Below are 18,411 nucleotides of genomic sequence, written 5' to 3'. Positions count from 1 at the left end.
TTAGAGGAATCCCATTCCATGGCTTCTCTCTATGAGAGTCAAGGGATCCCTTGAATCCTTTCATTCTATATGCATCCAATGATGATTGTCCCTCCAAACAAGAGAGTGTCCCCATTTCCTTCTTTGACATATGTCCTAACGCGTTATGCCACAAAGCAATGGTTGTGCAAGCTCCGTTACAGAAAGAACACTCTTTTTATAAGATACATAGAGGCTAAAGTGAACCAAACTTTAGAACCATGGGCTATAGATATCTATGCCTTGTAACGACTAATGGCCAACTTTCTTTCACGTTTGGATCACAAAATCTCAAGGCATGCCCAACTTTGTATTTGAATTTTTTTGTTGTTTTTGTCCTATGTGCCAATTTTGATGTAATTTTTTAATTTTTCTTTCAAAAAAAATTTATCAAAGCAATGTTCTGCAATAGAACACAGGGGGAAGGGAGCCAGGGGGCGATAGAAAGGGAGGGAGGTAGAGAGCGCACAAGAAAAGAGGGGAGGGAGGGAGGGAGAGGGAGAGGGAAGAGAGGAAGAGAAAAGGGGAGAAAAGAGGAAGGGAAAGAAGGCAGGAGAGAGCGGAAGAGAGACAAGGGGATGGTGAGGGAAAAATTTGTGGGAGGGAGGGAAAAAGGGGAAATTCATGAGAGATTTGTGAAAAATGGGAAGGGAGAGAAGGGGCTCGAGAGAGAAATTTGAGGGGGGAGAGAGGAAGGAGAATTTGGTTGAAGTAAATGGAAGAAAAATTTGTAGAAGGAAAGGGGAAAGTTCATGGGGAGAGAGGGGGGGAACAAGACTTTACATGTGGTAGCCAACGATATTTTTTATGTGTAGAAATCCACATAGCATGACAACATCCTCTCCCTATCTCATAAAGACACCTCTCCTTCCCCCTTGTGCCCCCTTCATCCCTCCCCCTTGTTCCCCCTTCTTTCTTGGCTTTTCCCCTCATGGTCCCCCTTTCCCCATCCCCTCCTCTCCCCCTTCTCTCCCCTTTCATCCATTTCCTTCCTCTCTTCCCTTGCTCATCCTTCTCACCCCCTCCATCCACACCCCTTGCAATGTGTTGGAACCTTGGATGTGGTGCCAAGTGGCTTCTTTTTTTATGATAATAACGCAAGTGAAAAGTGTGTGTATGCTCATCTCGTGTCGAAAGTTGACAAGTGCGATAACTATCTATTTGTGGCACTTGACATGTAGTGAAAAATAAATAAATTTTGATATGTGAGTATCATATTTGAGTATCAAGGATCAAACCTACAAAATCTACAGATTTTTTTTGACAAATTTTTCCACTTGAATTGCCTATTGTGGGTCACAACTGGCCTTATTAAGGCCAAAATATTTTGACAATTCTTTCCACATCAATCACTAAGTTGAGGGGTGTTTGCTTGACCAAATATCAACACTCGCACCTCTTTGTGCATAAGGAACGAAGTTTTTGCATGTGGTCGTGTACAATCCCGTCTTATTTGTTTCCTATTTTTTAGTTTGTGGAGTGAATGTGGTCTCTTCTCTTTAGTTTTGAACTTGAGAGAGTATTTGAAATTTCTGGGATTTTCATGGATGTGTTTTTATGAAGAATTGAGGGAAGAAAACATGGCTTTCTGCACAACAATTTGACCTTCTATCGGTGCCATTGGGTTGAGGCTACACCAAAGAATCCAACGCAATGGAGTTTGGTGTTGATTTTGCAATGCTTTGAGGGGAGCCTTCTAGTGGTTTGAATTCACCTCAACCTTTTGTGTTTCAATATCCTCCCATCCACCAATTGTGTGTAGGATGGTCCTAGCTTCTTTTAGGGCCACATGGCATGCTTGCATCCCCTTCTCTATTATAGTATATACTAGGACATGACCGAGCACCTTCAATTGGAGGTGGTAGAAGGCTAGACTTCCCCTGCTATATATGGCATAGTATTTCAACCTTTTGTTTATTCTTTAGTTGGCCAACATCCTCGGTGCGATGGTTTGATTTCCATCTACTACATTGAAAATTACCCTTGCTTATCGATCCAAAGGCAGGTACTACGTTTCTCTCCCCACCATTCTTGTGTGGTCTGCTTGCTCGCCATCTTTGCCAATTCAATTTGTCAACTAAAAGTGAGATTGAGGCTATGGTAGATCATAGGCTTCCTACAAATTCCAAAACAAACAAAAAGTATCCGCCAATACTTAGAGAACTCACTGGTCAGTGGATTACCAATAATCACGGGTGACACTAGTCTTTAGAACTGCACTCATAAATCCAGAGGCATTCTCACCAACAATGCAACACAAAACGAATCTCCTTAAAATCCAGTGCGCAAAGTAACGAAAGAAAGAATCCAAGAACCGAGGCTTCAAAACATCCACTACATATTTCAAGTAGACGTGTAACCGACTGGTTCACTGACTATCGGCATTGTGAGCACAGCCCTAGCAATCTATCATTTCTGCTATATTCAGTTCTTTAGAACAAAGTATAAGCTGCTTGACGGTAGGTGAAAAGACAGCTCTTGAGACTAGATGGCAGCTCATAGGATTTTTTTATACTGCATTTCTAGATGTAGATGCCACAAGGATTGAGCTGCAGCACTTTATTTTGTTGCATTTTGCGGGACATGATAAACTAATGGCTATTATAAAGGTGGTCACCTAACAGCTTTTACAGCTCTTACATAAGCCAATCACGGGTTTGTTTCTATTATACAACTACTCTCACCGGCATGGAAGCCTCCATACGCAGCCCGTCAAATTGACTTGCTGGCATAATCCAAATGATGCAATTCACCTCATACCTCTATTTACAAGCAGCTTGCATTTAAGAGCCTTGTGAAACACCCTGCACACGACTACCTCTGTCCTCCCACACGCAGTTCTCGTTGCTTCATGGAGGGACCAGTCTCAATGTAACACCTGCAAAACTTTGTAAATTCTCTACATGGTATTCCTTGATTGCATTCTGTGTACACAGCGTATCATTTACTCATAGGTAAGGTTTCTGCCAGCAGGCCAACTCCCCTTTTGAGCTGCAATTTCTGCCAGTCTGCAAAGACACCACAGAATTCCTTTAGTATCACCAACAGGATACAAATCAAGAGATAAGAGCTGAGCCTTGTTGCTGTCGATAAAAGACCCATGTGGAAGAAAGAATGTAGAGCCTCCCCTGGTGCTTGCACAAACGGGCCCGGGTCAATTTTATAAGTGAAAGAGTAAACAGTAACTATTTACCAAAGACCTTGCAGAGCAAAGAGGTGAAAAAAGCACCTAACCATCCACAACATCAATCAAGAGCCACCCACTATTGGGCAGAGGCAATATTGTTGTTGTTGTTTTCTTCATCTTTAAAAGAATGTGCAAGGTCAGCAAGCGAAATGAAATGAAATGTTTATTTACGTCTGCAAAAGGCCCATGTAGCAAGAGAACTGAAAGCTGCTGCTGCTCTCGCACCTCGCCTGCTTTGCCCGCCATCGCCAGCCCAGCCCAGCCCCCCGCACAGCGTTCCCCGCTCGCCTTGCTGCCCCTCGCTGCCCTCCTCTATCGCCCTGCCTCGCTGCCTCCTCCTCCGCTGTCCCGCTGCCCCTGCCCGCCACGCTGTCCCTCGCTGCCCCCTTCCCTTTCTTTCCCGCTGCCCCTGCCCGTCATCTCGCTCCCTCCCCACGCTCCTCATGTGCCATCACCTCCGCCTCGGGTCTTTGTCGCTGTCAGAAATGGTTTCACAGAGGCTTCGACTTCCGTCGCCTTCGACTCCCATCCGTTCGCCCTTGCAACAGCAGACACAGATGAAGGATTCTGCTCCGCCACAGAAGGACTCCACTGCAGCCCCCTCGCCTGACCCCGCAGAACCCACGAACGACTTGCTCTCTCGCCGACAGAGCAAGCGAGCTTAGAGGCAGAGGTGGCACGCCTTCAGGCCACCTTTGTTATTTGCAAGATTCTCGGCACCTGACACAGCAGAGGGGAAGTGCGCGATCTCCTTCAGGCCCGCCTTCTCATAGAGGTGGGCAAGATTCTCGATGTTCAGCTTCTCCAACTTGGCTACTACCAGATAGAGTTTGAGACTCTCGGGATGGCATCCAAAGTCATTGCGATGAGCCCCCTGGCCATCCGTGCATCGAGCACACTTTCAACAAAGGCGCCAAGGTTCGACCCAGCTATTGACGTTCTTGTCGAGGAGGTAGACCTTCCCATCTCAGTCTGCTTCCCCGGTCCGGGGAGACAGTATCTTTCGCTCCTTTCCAGGATAGGCTCAACGATTGGGACTGTCTTGGAGACACCTCGCACGGCAGTCGGCATCCCCACAGTACGTGTTCTGATTCAGGACGCTCACACTCTCCCGCAGGTCATCCTACTACCTTGGGTGAGAGGTGGTTGGTTCCGACAGAGCGTGGAGTATTCGAGCCTCCCGAATCAGTGTTTCATTTGTCGACAGATGGGCCATCTTGTCCATTGAGGAGACCCCGACCTACACCACAACCCAGCCCCAGCCTTCAAGGATTAGCCAGCAGTAGCAGACAGAGTCACAGAGTACGCAGGTAGAGCTACCCTCCGAGCTTGGGGCGCTCAAGCGGAGAAGGGTTGGCAATAGGTTCGTGGTCGACGTCGACAGGGGCCACCGTGCCAACCTGGCACTCACAGTGGTCCCCAGGCTCTTGTCCAGCAACAGTGAGTTCCCATAGGGAACCGATTCGACCCTCTTCAGCAAGACGAGGTCCCTGCTCCAACCTCCACCTCAGCCTCACCCTCGACAGCCCCTCCTCCCCCCGAGTTCCCCTCTTTCGCCCCTCCCCCTCCAACTTCTCCCTCTGCCTCTCCATCTCGCCCTCCTCCCTCTGCCGCTCCCCCACGCCCCTCCTCCCTCTGCCTCTCCATCTCGCCCTCCTCGCTCTGACAACCTTTCTTGCGACCCCCTCTTGTGGTGCAAACGTCTCCCTTTGTAGCAGTTCCTCGTGTTCTGAGGAGCTTCGACATTCGACGTCCTTGGGATTTCTTTGCCTACGACTTTACACGGTTTCTCGCCAACCCCTCACCAGACCTTGAGGCAGCTTGCGTCAAAGTTCATGTATTGTTCCTTGCAGCTAGAGGGATAGAGGCATTGGACTCAGCGGTTGGCTTCTCTTTTCCCCTGTGTGGCATGGACCACGTTGAATGGACTATAGACTCACTGTTGAAGTGGCTGTAGACACAGGCCCCAGAGTTCTCTCACCACATGGGAGACCTAGGGGTTACCGACTTGCTTCAAACTCTTTGACCATTGGCAAAGTTTGTTGTGACACCTCCAGACGCAGCAGGATGTAGACACATTCTGATTTACTTTTTTGCTGACACGCAGAGCCCGGCATGCTATATACACATACATGAGGAATCGTGGATAGAGGAGGTTGCTTTACGCACGGCTCGGTCTACTTGGGCTTGGGCTAGACACTCTTTGCAGTCACGCCTAACTCGAGGACGCTCGGATGTGGATTACTCCTGATCCAAGCCCGCCTCGAAGATAGCACGGTTAGCTGCTGCTGCAACATCAGTTCTCTCTTGCTCCCCATGAGGATCATGTCATGGAACGTGCAGGGATTAGATGGGCCCCCGGTTCAACATCAGAGGGGCCGAATGCGTCAGGAGCTTCAGCGATGCCTTGTAGGAGGAGAGATTGACCTTCTTATGCTACAGGAGCATCATCTGTGTGAGACCCGCATTAGACGTTGTGGTCAGCTTTTGCGTGGATGATATGAGACTTTTTGGTCAGCCGCATTTGGACCTGGTGGCATCTAGGGAGGGGTATGTATGACTATTGCGGACTCTTGGCAGCAGGCCATTGTGGACAGAGGTATTATTGTACCTGGCAGGGGTCAATGACTATTGCGGACTCTTGGCAGCAGGCCATTGTGGACAGAGGTATTATTGTACCTGGCAGGGGTCAATGGATTACTATGCAAGTTCAAGGGTGCCTCTTGCGTTTCCTGAACATCTATGCGCTCAATGTGGCGAGTGCACGTGCAGAGTTTTGGTCTCACATTGTAGAGTCTTTGCCGCAGGTAGAGCAATGGTGCATTGGGGATGACTTCAACATGTTGGAGGATCCCTCTGATAGGATTGGAGGTAGCCACACTACAGTGCATGGAGTTGAGTTGGCAGCTTAAGAGATGTTGTATGACTGCGGGTTTTAGATGTGTGGCAGCATTCTAGCTTTGTGAGGCCCCCAGACAGCCTGGCCTTCTCTCGCTTGGATTGTAGAGTGGGAGAAGTGAATCTATCTCAGATAGATCGCTTGTGATTTGGGTGGGACAGTTTGCATTCTGGTCGGAACTTCTTTTTTGGACCATGCACCAGTGATTCTCACAGTGACAGATAGACAAAGGAGAGGGAGCACGATGCTACGAATCCCCGAGAGGGTCTTGCTAGACTCTGTGCTCAGAGAGCGAGTCGTGGCTCTTTGGACAGAGGGCTTAGACATGCAGGACTCTCCTGCTGAGAGAGTGGCCCCTGGACTTGCTCAGCTTAGCCGGCTATTTCTCCAAGAGTCTACGGCTCGTCTGGCTGCAGCGAGAGAGGAGGAGCAACGTCTCCGATGAGCCGTTGCTTCCTTGCAGAGGATGCAGGAGCAACATCCAGACAGTCCTTGGAGGAGCACTTGCAACAGGCTGGCGAGGAGCTTGCGAGCACAGAGGAGAGGCGCCATAAGTTTGCTTTTCATCGACAAGCATTGCAGTGGACCCAAGTGGGTGACAAGAGTGACATGGGCTTTCTTTGAGACAGTGGAGCCCCGACATGCGCATGCCAGGGTCAGCCAGTTGAGGAGGCCTGACAAGTCAATTGCTTCACAGCCAGAGGACATGCATGCAGTTGCTACTGACTTTTACCGTGACCTACTATTTGCAGAGCCTCAATCAGAGCGTCAGGATGCATGCAAAGAGCCTTAATACTTATAGAAACTTGACATTTGTATAGATTACAAGTTAGTAGTTACAATACTACAATGTAAAGAGTCAAGACTCAAAGACTAAAGAGAATGAGCATTACATAAACCAAAATGATCATTGAAATTTGATAAGTAGAGACTCGAGAGTCGAGAGACAAGACTCAAGATGATACAAAAAAGTGGGGGGACCAAGTGGCAAGGGCTACAAAGTACTCAAAAAGTGGCACACCATAATAGAGAGACTAAATAGTAAAGTCACTAGTCACTAGTGCTCTCATCATCTTCCTCTTCTTCCTCTTCTGAGCCTTGCTCATCAACATCATCCTCTTCCTCACAAGAGTCGAAGGATGACAGCTCATAATCTCCATCACTAATGAGGTTGCCTTCATCATCATACTCTGGCTCTCGAGGCTCTCTATCCTCCATAGTGATGGCCGCCGCTTCCGGAGCCTCGCCACACATAGGTCCTAGGAGCCTCCGTGGGTGTTGTTAATGCTCTACCTCTACCTCCCTGGCACCTCTGCCTCTTGTAGCCGATGTAACTCCATGGATGACAACCTTTGTGCATGATCGTGTGCGAGAAACCCGGCGATCAATCTCCTCAAGCTCCAAGTAGAACTCACGAAAAATCATTTGCTCCTAAGGGTCTTGCTCTTTATTGACACTCGAACTTCTTTTTCCGACTCTTTTCCGCCACAGCAGCAGACACAGATGGAGGCTCCAACTCCGCCATAGAGGGACTCATCCGAAGCCCCTCCCCCGACCCCGCTGAGCCCACCATTCGACTTGCTCTTTTACTGACAGAGCAAGCGAGCCTAGCCACAGAGGTAGAGCGCTTGCAGGCGACTTCAGTCATCTGCAAGATTCTCGGCACCCGAGCAAGCAGAGGAGGACTGCGTGACCTTCTCCAGGCCCACCTTCTCGCAGAGGTGGGCAAGATCTTGGACGTACAGATCACTCGGACGAGGCTACTATCAGATCGACTTTGAGACCTCCAAGATGGCGTCCAAGGTCATCGCCATGAGTCCATTGACCATCCGAGCAGCTCAAGCCCACTTTCGACAGTGGAGACATGGTTTTGACCCTGCTTCAGATGTTCTGGTAGAGGAGGCAGACATCCCCATCTCCGTTTGCTTTCCTGGTTTGCGGAGGGAGTACCTATCACTTTTGTCCAGGATATCCTCAGTGATTGGGACTGTCCTGGAGACACCTCGGACGGCAGCCTCAGTAGCTGCCAAGGCGGCTAGCATTCCCTCAGTTCTCTCTGGTTAGGGACACTCACACGCTCCCGAAGGTCATTCTTCTGCCTCGGGTCAGTGGGGGTTGGTTTAGACAGAGCATGGAGTATTCGGGCCTCCCAAACCAGTGCTTCATCTGTCGACAGATGGGCCACCTTGCGAAGGCCTGTTCACGGAGGAGGCCTCGACCTACACCACAAACTTAGCCCCAGCCTGCAAGGGCTGGCCAGCAACCCCAAACAGAGACACGGCGCACACATGCAGAGCCACCCTCTGAGCCTGGGGCTCCAGGGAGGAAGGATGGCAGGGGCCACAACGACAGCCTGGCACTTAGAGTGGTCCTCAGAAACCTACCCAGCAGCAGTGGGTTCCCACGGGGAACCATTTCGGTCCTCTTGAGCAGGATAAGGTCCCTGCTCTAGCCCCCACCTCAGCTTCACCCTCGACAGACCCTCCCCTCCCCCAGAGTTTCCCCCTCCTCATCATCCTCCCCCCCACCTCCTGCTCGTGCCGCCTCTTCCCCCCGCCCTTCTTCTCCACCTCTTTCCCCTGCTCCTACTCCCCCCCCCCCCCTTCCTACTCCAATTCCTCAGTCTACCCAGTGGACAAGGCCATCTCCGACTGCTAGGAGATCTCTTGGCAGCGCCTTTGCCACGAGTCGCTTGGCGAGAGAGGAACAACCTTTCTTGAGACACCCTCTACAGGTACAAATGTCTCCTTTTGCAGCTATCCCTCGTGGTTTGACGAGCATTGACTTGCGGCGTCGATGGGACTTCTTCGACTACGACTTCACTCGTTTTCTCGGCGACCCATCAACAGACCATGAGGCAGCCTGCTTCCGAGTCCATGTTCTGTTCCTTGCAGCTAGGGGGATAGAGGCCTTAGACTCAGCGGTTGGCTTCTCCTTTCCCCTCTACGACAGGAACCAGACTAAGTGGACTCTCGACTCAGTGTTGGGGTGGTTACACACACAGGTCCTAGAGTTCTCTCACCACATGGGAGAACTAGGAGTTACAGACATGCTGCAGACTTTGTGGCCACTGGCCAAGTTTGCGGTGACACCCCCCAGATACAGCAGGATGTAGACACATTGTGGTCTACTTCTTTGCCGATACGCAGTGCTTGCTATGCTATGTACACATTCATGAGCACTCCTGGACAGAGGACGTTGCTTTACGGACGGCTCGCTATACTTGGGCTTGGGCCAGACACTCCTTGCAGTCACGCCTATCTAGAGGACGCTTGCATGCGGATTACTCCCCATCCAAGCCAGCAGCCTCGAAGATAACACGTTTAGCTGCTGCGGCAGCATGTGTTCTCTCTCGCTCCCCATGAGAATCGTCTCATGGAATGTGCAGGGACTTGATGGACCCCAGTTTCAGCGTCAGTGGGGCCGACTGCATCAGGAGCTTCAGCGCTGCCTTGTGAAAGGATAGATTGATCTCCTTATGCTTCAGGAGCACCATCTGTGTGAGAGCCGCATTAGACGTTGTGGTCAGCTCTTGCGTAAACGATATGATACTTTTTGGTCAGTTGCTTTTAGACCTGTAGGCATCCAGGGTGGGGATGTATGACTATTGCGGATTCTCTGTAGCGGGCCATTGTGGGCAGAGGGATTACTATGCCAGGTAGGGCTCAGTGGATTACTATACAGGTTCAGCGTTGCCTTGTGGGCTTCCTGAACATCTATGCGCCCAATGTGGCGTGTGCTCGAGGAGAGTTTTGGTCACAGATAGTTGAGTCTCTGCCGCAGGCAGACCACTGGTGCATAGGGGGAGACTTCAACATGTTCGAGGACCCTTCTGACAGGATTGGTGGTAGCCATGCTGAAACCAACCTGTTTAATCCAAAAAAGGCAGTAGACCTTAAACTTAAACCTTATTTGCTACATGTACTTTCAAGACACAACAAAGGGGAAAGGGATACAAGTTGCTAGATTGCACCTGTATGAGAAGACCGACACCAGACTGACCCCTAAATTAGGCGCCCCTTTCGGTATTTCTTTATTCTTTAATAGAGGGAATAGAAGCTGTGGTTCCCTACAAGCTGCCCCGCATAGTCTTGGCTGAATTTCAACTATTCTGGCCCGATTTCGGCAACATAACTGTACTAGGACCCTTCACGGTCAAGTATCCCCACGCATTGGATGACTTTCCCGACGCATACGGACACTTTGCAAAACCTGGCAAGAATCTGCAGCACACTGAATTCTCTGTTTTCTGCCCTGAAAATGCGCCAGATCATGAGTACAGCGGTCCCCTCGCGTCCCTGAACCTCCTGGGGGTATTGGGGTCCGTTTAGGGCCAAAACCCTAAACCTGCAAAAATACACAGCAGGCTGTAATTCACTGTTTCGGGCTCCGTTTTGCCTGCCGGTCGCATCCGTAGCAAGTCCTCGAGCTCCCGCACCTATAGGGCTACTTGCCCTTTGATTCGGACGAGATTTCGCACGTGAAACCTCTCCGAATCACTTGTACTTGCGGGGGATTAGCCGCTAGCTAATCCAGTACCTATGCAAGAGGCTCTTGCCTCGACAATCGCGCATGAACCCACACAACTGTACATTGGTCAAATGAAAAGCCCACTAGAGGGGCATAACATGCTGCCATAGGGGAGAGAGAGGGCAATGCGTAGCGTGCAGGGCATCACTCCTAGCACCGCACTGTACATAAGAGGTAAGCAAGCACTCCATTGAAGCTCTCAACCTGTGACAGCCTTGAAAATGAGCCTTTTCCCTCTAAATTCAGTGCCACCTTCTCTTGCATGAGGAAAGTGCACAAAAATGTGCCACTTGGCACATTTACAGGCTATTTCCTGTTTCGGGGTTGCCGCCTAAAAATCTCCCGACCGGTTGCCCAGTTGGCTTCACGGCAGAGTAATAAAATGTTCCCCTTGTCATTCCGGAGATAATGACGCGAACACATTTTCAGGTCCCAAAATAGCAGTATGCTGCCATTGTATCTTTCTAGGTCATCTGACCCCCTTTGTATTCTGCAACCACACCCAGAACTGAAATGTAGCCTCTGTAGCAAAGGATTCCACTTTGGCTAGTTAATGACCCCTCTTTGGTTAACCATAGTCCTTGTCCAACCTTAGTGCTCTCATGCCCTCAGGCCTGGACTCCCTCTGAATAGTTCCACACTAGCTATGCAATGCAGGGCAGTTAGATTTCCCGAGGGGTGTTCCCAAAAAGTGAAAATAAATAAATAATAAGAAGAAAATCAACAAAAAGGATAGATAGTAGTCACACGCTGGTGACATACCCCCCTCTTGAAATCTCAAACGTCCTCGTTTGCATCTAAGTTGTACATGCTCACAGTCAACACTGGTGTATTCAACACCTGTCGACACATGTACGACACATACATGCTCATTGTCAACCCTGGTGTATTCAACAGCTCGTCGACACATGTATTGCCTGCGTGTGAACCCTGTCCCAATGACATAGTGGTAGCTTCGCACTCTGCCATTGCTTTGAGTCATTAACTTTCCAATGACAAAATGGTAGCTACGCATTTTGCCACTGTCTTTTAGCACACGTTGGATCCATTAACACTTTCGAGCATACCTAAACCGACAGTTTAAGAATGCAGTTACACATGTACCCTTCAATAGAAGCAATTACTGTATCCTTGACAAACTCACAAGAAATACTCACTTCTATAGCACTAACCAAACTTTTGAACTTTCCATAAGAGCAACTGCGAAACTGACAATCTGTACAGCTCTTAACATTCATGTAACATGTACTTGATTTGAGCTCACTTTAAATACCATGTACATCATTTCTTTCAGAAGCAATTGTCACACTGACAATCCATGTAGCTTTGAAAGTCAAGGGGTCAAAGTAGGTTGCAAATCGAAGGCTTCAAGGTAAAGTGATAACACAGTTGGTGACTCTGCAAGTTCACCTTCTTCCATCCACTTAGCATCGATTGGTGCATAGATTCTGAACTTCACCAAGTAACACCTAGCAACCTTGCGTTTCACTTTTCTTTCTTTATGTGCCAAAATCTGTTGCGCGACCAAGATCTCGTCAAGTTCCTCGACTTCCGGCTGATCTTCAACTGGCATATCTTCTGGCACATCACCCACATAGGGTCTAAGAAGACTCACATGAAATGCATTGTGAATCTTCCAACTTTCAGGCAATTTCAGCCTATATGCAACATCATTGATTATGTCGCATACTTGAAAAGGCCCATAGTAACGCATGCTTAGCTTTGGAAACAATCTTTCCTTGCCCTTCATCTTCTTTAACCTTGCCTTTTCAAAGCGCAGAAGCACCCAATCACCAAGTGAAAATACCACTTCACGACGGTGACGATCAGTTGCTTTCTTTTGCTTTGCTTGAGTCTTTTCTAAGGCCACTTTGACCTTCTTGTACATTTCATCCATGTCCTGAACATACTTATCTGCTTCAAATATCTTGTCCTTTGTATGCAATATGGGAGGAACTTTCTTGCCACCTTCAACTATCTCAAAAGGTGCCTTGCCAATTGATGAATGCACTGTATTATTGTATGCATACTCCACCAATGGCAAATACTGCTCCCACTTTCCTTTATGCTCTGACACATAGCACTTCAGCAGATCTAGGACAGTAGAATTTGCCTCTTCTGACTGCCCATCTGTTTGAGGATGAAATGACGAAGAGAATTTGAGCGTGGTGCCCATATTCTCAAACAAGCCTCTCCATAACAAACTTGTCATGCGTGGATCACGATCGCTAGCAATCGACTGTGGCATGCCATGACACTTGAAAATATTGCTCATAAACAAGCGTGCCATCTGATCTAGCTTTATCTTCTTCCTGACAGGAATAAAATGAGCCTGCTTGCTGAATCTCCATATGATGGTCCAAAAGCCTGTCTATGTTCTCGGAAGATCAAAGATAAAATCCATAGCAATACTTTCCCATGGTTTATCTGGAATAGGCAGTGGTTGCAATAACCCTGGTGCCTTTTGCCTGTCAAACTTGACCTTCTGGCATATTAGGCATTCTCGCACAAAGGCATCAACATCTCTTCTCAGTGTAGGCCAGTAGAAGAATGTCTCAACCGCTTTAACTGTAGCATCGATACCACGATGCCCTACATACGGTGGGACATGACTCTCTTTCATAACTTTGCGTCGCAATGGCTTTGTGACACACAATCTGCCATGCATCATCATAAAGCCATCTTTGAGAAGATAGTGTTCATGATGTTGTCCATCCATTAGCAGCTCGAAGACCCTTGCAAAATCTTCATCATTTGCATACTGTTCCCTCATATCATCAAGTTCATGATGATAAGCAATTGACACAGCTGAAATTTGTGGCTTCCTTGACAAGGCATCAGCCACGACGTTCTTCTTGCCTTCCACATGCACAATCTGAAAATGCAACATGGACAAGATATTTGCCCATCGCATATGCTTCTCAGATAACTTTGCCTGTGTCAACAAGTATCGCAAGGTCTGATGATCCGTTTGGACAACGAAATCTGTACCTAGCAGGTAGTGTTTCCAACTTAAGAGCGCATGAATCACGGCTTGCAATTCTTTTTCATAGACTTGCATAGTCTTTTCTGGCCCTTGCAAGATTCTACTCTCATAGGCTACTACCCTGCCATCTTGCATTAGCACTGCACCAATGCTACTACCGCAGGCGTCGCACTGGACCACAAATGACTTCCTAAGATCTGGCAACACAATTACTGGATCTGAAGTCATCTTTTCCTTTAAGAGATTAAAAGCTGAAATCTCTTTTTGTGTCCATCTAAAGGTGACTGCCTTCTTTTGAAGAGCATGTAAAGGTGAAGCAATCTCAGCGAAATTTCGGATAAACCTTGTGTAATAGGAGCATAGTCCCAAGAAGCTTCGGACATCGTGCACCGTCTTCAAATCTAGCCATGACTTGATCGCTTCAACTTTTGCAGGATCCATTCTGACACCATCCCTTGAGACAATGTGTCCTAGAAAGTGAATCTCTTCGAGAAAAAATACACTTTTCTTTGCATTGATGAGCAACCTATGGCTGCGTAGCTCTTTGAACACAATGCCCAAGTGATGCCTATGCTCCTCTTCATTCTTTAAGTAGACTATCATGTCATAAAAGAATGTACCAACAAACTGCTGGTGTGGACGGAAAATTCTGTCCATCATCCTATTGAACGTAGCAGGAGCATTTGTGAGACCAAAGGGCATCACTAGAAATTCGTAAAGGCCAAACGTTGTTATAAAAGCAGTCTTGTGCACATCCTCTGATCTAATGCGGATCTGATGGTACCCACTCTTTAGATCTATCCTGCTAAACATAGCTGCTGCTCCTAATTTGTCCAGAATATCATCAATTCTAGGTATAGGAAACCTATTCTTGATGGTATTCTTGTTCAATGCACGGTAGTCGATGCACATACGCCATGAGCTATCCTTTTTCTGCACCAACAACACTGGAGAACAGAATGGAGATGAACTGGGTTGAATCAGCCCCTTTTCTAACAGCTCCTGTACTTGGCTCATTATCTCTTTCTGTTGAGCCGCACTAACCCTGTACGGAGACTTATTTGGTGGGCTACTGCCTGGCACCAAATCTATCGCATGGTCCTCGCGTCTCTCTGGCGGTAATTGAGACGGTAATGAATCGGAAAAACAGTCACTATACTGTTGTAAAAACATTGACCTTTCTTTATCTAACACAGATAAAATTGATTCATCACAATCTGACACTTCACGTGCAAAAACCAAGTACGCAGAAAGATGCTTTTTTATTACAGAAGTAAAAGCAGAAGCTGATACAGTGGGAATAGACTCTTCTTTAAGCTTTACATCCAGAATGTGAGTCTTTCCCCTGCTCTGTACCGTGATCTTTTTGTTGTAGGCATCCATGATTCCCTGTACACGAAACAACCAAGGAATACCTAGAAACACATCACATCCGTCCAGTGGCATGATGTAAAATTCTTCAGCATCTACATAGGACTGGATATGTAGGCACAACTTTCCAATGATGGGTGTCACAGCCTCTATATGGCCAGGACATGCCAAACCTGCCTCTGCTGTATACCCCATCTCTTCAGGTCTGATTCCCAACTTTGAAGCCAATTCTGGGGAAATGAAGTTGGCTTTGGCACCTGGATCAAAGAAGATAAGCACTGTTTGATCCCTGACCTTTCCCCATGCTCTGCAAAGCTCACTTGCATCTGAATTTGGCTTGTCACCCACCATATCTGGCACTAGACCAGCCATGGGCCTCTTTCCTTTCTTGTCCTCCTTGTCTTCAGAATCAGCTGGCCTTTTCTTTTGAGGACAATTGTAAGCAATGTGGCCAGGCTGCTCACAGATAAAGCAGTTGTTCTCTGACCTCAGGACCTTCTTTTGCTCTTCCGACTTGCGAGGAAAACGTCTTTTCCATTTCTTCGCTGGTCCCTTTTCTAATTCAGCCGTAGCTTTGCCTTTCCCTGCTTTGGCTGGCTCCTGAGTCGTTCTAGGAACCTCATTGAGAATGTACTTCTTCGCTGAATTTTCTTGGTTGATCCTTCCTTGACGCCAGTATTAAATTCACAATCTTCTCCCTTGAGCAAACCATTGCCAGTGTTTGCTACCTCGATGAGCTGCGTCAAAGTAGTGACTTTGGTCTTCGTGCAGTACTTTCTCAATCCTTTGGGTAGGCCATAACGATATTTTTCAATCTGTTCTGTCAATGGCACATACCTATAGGAAGTTACTGGAAGTAGAGCTTTCCAAAACTTCCGATTGTAGTCATCCAGATTCTTGCAAGTAGCAGCATTAAGCTGGTGCCATTCTGTCATGACAACTGCTTCAAAATCATCAGATAACCATGCTGCTGCAAAAATCTGCTTGAAGTAAATCCATGTGGACGGAGCTTGCCCTTGAAGCAATCAAGTTGTCCACCATTGTCCCGCATTTCCTGTCAAGAAAGTAGCTGCCTTGCGGACCTTTGAAGCCTCTGTAAAGTTTTCCCCCTGCATAGGCCTTGTCAAACTGCTGGAGGAATGAGAGAGCCTTCTTCCTGTCATCAGACCCTGTAAAGGTCGTGAATGCCACACCTTTGCCACCTTCTTTGTACGGAGTTGGCTTCTCCAGCGGCGTTAAGTTGTCATATGGAAGTGATTGAAACATGGGAACACTGTTAGGGTTCATCTGTGTTCCTTGACCGCTATTAAGTTGACCTGGAAATGCCATATTTGGCTGTTGATTTGTAATTCCAGCCATACCAAAATTTGCCTGTGGCATCCCAAATTGGCCTTGAATGCTTTGGAACCTTGGTAGCATGCCCGTGACACCATACATGGGGTTAGGCATCACTGTTTGAGCACCCCCGAACACTGTTCCTAGCGTGTAAAACTGATTTCCAGGTGCATGACCATCCATGCTCTCGAATACCGATCCACCTCCATAATAGCCAGGGTCAACTGAAGGTGGTGGGAAGACTTGTTGCATAGCCTGTAGGTTGCTTCCCTGCCGATTAGCACCAACTATAGGTTGCTGAAAAGTGGCTGGCTGAACTGGTACAGCTTGAAAGACGGGCATCTCAGCCACCTGTTCTTGCACCTTAAGCACAGGTTGTGGAGTCCGCATATTCTACGCCAAGTGTACAGGTGTTTCTATTGACTCTGCAGTATGAATCACAAGTGCTTGAGCCTTAACAGGCTTTTGAATATGATCCAGTGACCGAACTTGCTGAGACGGAAGAGGAGGTTGCAGAAAGGCTAAAAACCTCGGGTTCTGCATTACTTGTGTGAACATAGCCACAGCAGTAGCCAACTGGGTCCTGAATATATCATCATCCGTCTGTGGTGGTCTTGAAGACTCACCCACTTCATGTGTCTGTTCACCCTGTGAAGAGGAAACCTCTTCAGTCACATCATCTGGTCTGTCAGCCATAATTGCAATTTCCTCTGTTTGGTCTATGATCCTCTGTGTCTTCAAGCCCAAACTGACCAAGGCTCACTTCTATGGGAAAAAGTGATTTAATCCCGGCAATGGAACCATAAAAACCGGCCTGTTTAATTCAAAAAGGGCGGTAGTCCTTAGACTTAAACCTTATTTGCTTTCACCCATTTAATTTGTCGCCCACTTTACCTATACTTTCAAGACACATCAAAGGGGAAAGGGATACAGGTTGCTAGATTGCACCTATATGAGAAGACCAACACCAGACTAGCCCCTAAATTAGTCGCCCCTTTCGGTATTTCTTTATTCTTTAACAGAGGGAATAGAAGCTGTGTTCCCTACAAACTGCCCCGCACGGTCTTGGCTGAATTTCAACTGTTCTGCCCCGATTTCGGCAGCATAACTGTACTAGGACCCTTCACAATCAGTATCCCCACGCATTGGATGACTTTCCCGACGCATAGGGACACTTTGCAAAACCTGGCGAGAATCTGCAGCACGCTGAATTCTCTATTTTCTGCCCCGAAAATGCGCCAATTCCCAAAAAGTGAAAATAAATAAATAATAAGAAAGAAATCAGCAAAAAGGATAGATACTAGTCACACGCTGGTGACACATGCTACTGTGCATGGAGTTAAGTTGGCAGCTTGGGAGAGGTTTTGTATGACTCTTGAGAGTCTCGGATGTATGGAGCACTCTAGTTTTGTGAGGCCCCAAGACAGCCTTGCCTTCTCTCGTTTGGACGGCAGTGTGGAAGAAGTGAATCTATCGCGGATAGATCGCTTCTACACTAGTGACCACTTCAGTGACTTGGGAGAGACAATTGGCATTCTGGCAGGGACTTCCTTCTCGGACCATGCACCAGTGATCCTCACAGTGGCAGACAGGCAGAGAAGAAGGAGCACGATGCTTCCCATCCCAGAGAGGGTCTTGCTGGACTCTGCACTCAGAGAGCGAGTAGAGGCTCTCTGGACAGAGAGCTTGGACAGGCAAGATTCTCCTGCTGACAGAGTGGCCTCAGGACTAGCTCAGATTAGTCGTTTCTTTCTCCAGGAGTCTTTGGCTCGCCGGGCTGCAGCGAGAGAGGAGGAGCAGTGTCTCAGACGGGGGCATTGCTTCGTTGCAGAGGATGCAGGAGAAACATCCAGACAGTCCTTGGTTGGAGGAGCAGCTACAGCAGGCTCGCCAGGAGCTTGTTAGTATAGAGGAGCGGCGACATGAGTTTGCTTTCCAGGACAGGTATCTCAGTGGACACAGGTGGGCGACAAAGTGACTGGTGCTTTCTTCGAGGCAGTGGGACCTCGACAATCGCATGCCAAGGTTAGTCCATTGAGGAGGCCCGTAGGGCGGTAGGCGTTGGCTTTCACCCGAAATTCTTTA

General features: G+C 48.0%; 1 protein-coding gene across 5 annotated transcripts in view; it reads right to left on the bottom strand.

The window, feature by feature from the left end:
- Positions 1–2,270: 2,270 nt before the first annotated feature.
- Positions 2,271–18,411, bottom strand: part of LOC147466211 (1,4-alpha-glucan-branching enzyme 2-2, chloroplastic/amyloplastic-like) — a 169,406-nt gene continuing 153,265 nt past the window's right edge. For all 5 annotated transcript variants that reach the window (XM_086524614.1, XM_086524610.1, XM_086524617.1 and 2 more), the window contains one exon: positions 2,271–3,026. The gene's annotated coding sequence lies outside the window, so the exon portion shown is untranslated. The remainder of the gene's footprint in view (positions 3,027–18,411) is intronic.

The sequence above is a fragment of the Adiantum capillus-veneris genome, chromosome 1, assembly GCF_014529385.1.
Source record: "Adiantum capillus-veneris isolate H3 chromosome 1, ASM1452938v2, whole genome shotgun sequence".
NCBI classification, from domain to species: domain Eukaryota; kingdom Viridiplantae; phylum Streptophyta; class Polypodiopsida; order Polypodiales; family Pteridaceae; genus Adiantum; species Adiantum capillus-veneris.
This window is presented reverse-complemented; position numbering and strand designations above follow the sequence as displayed.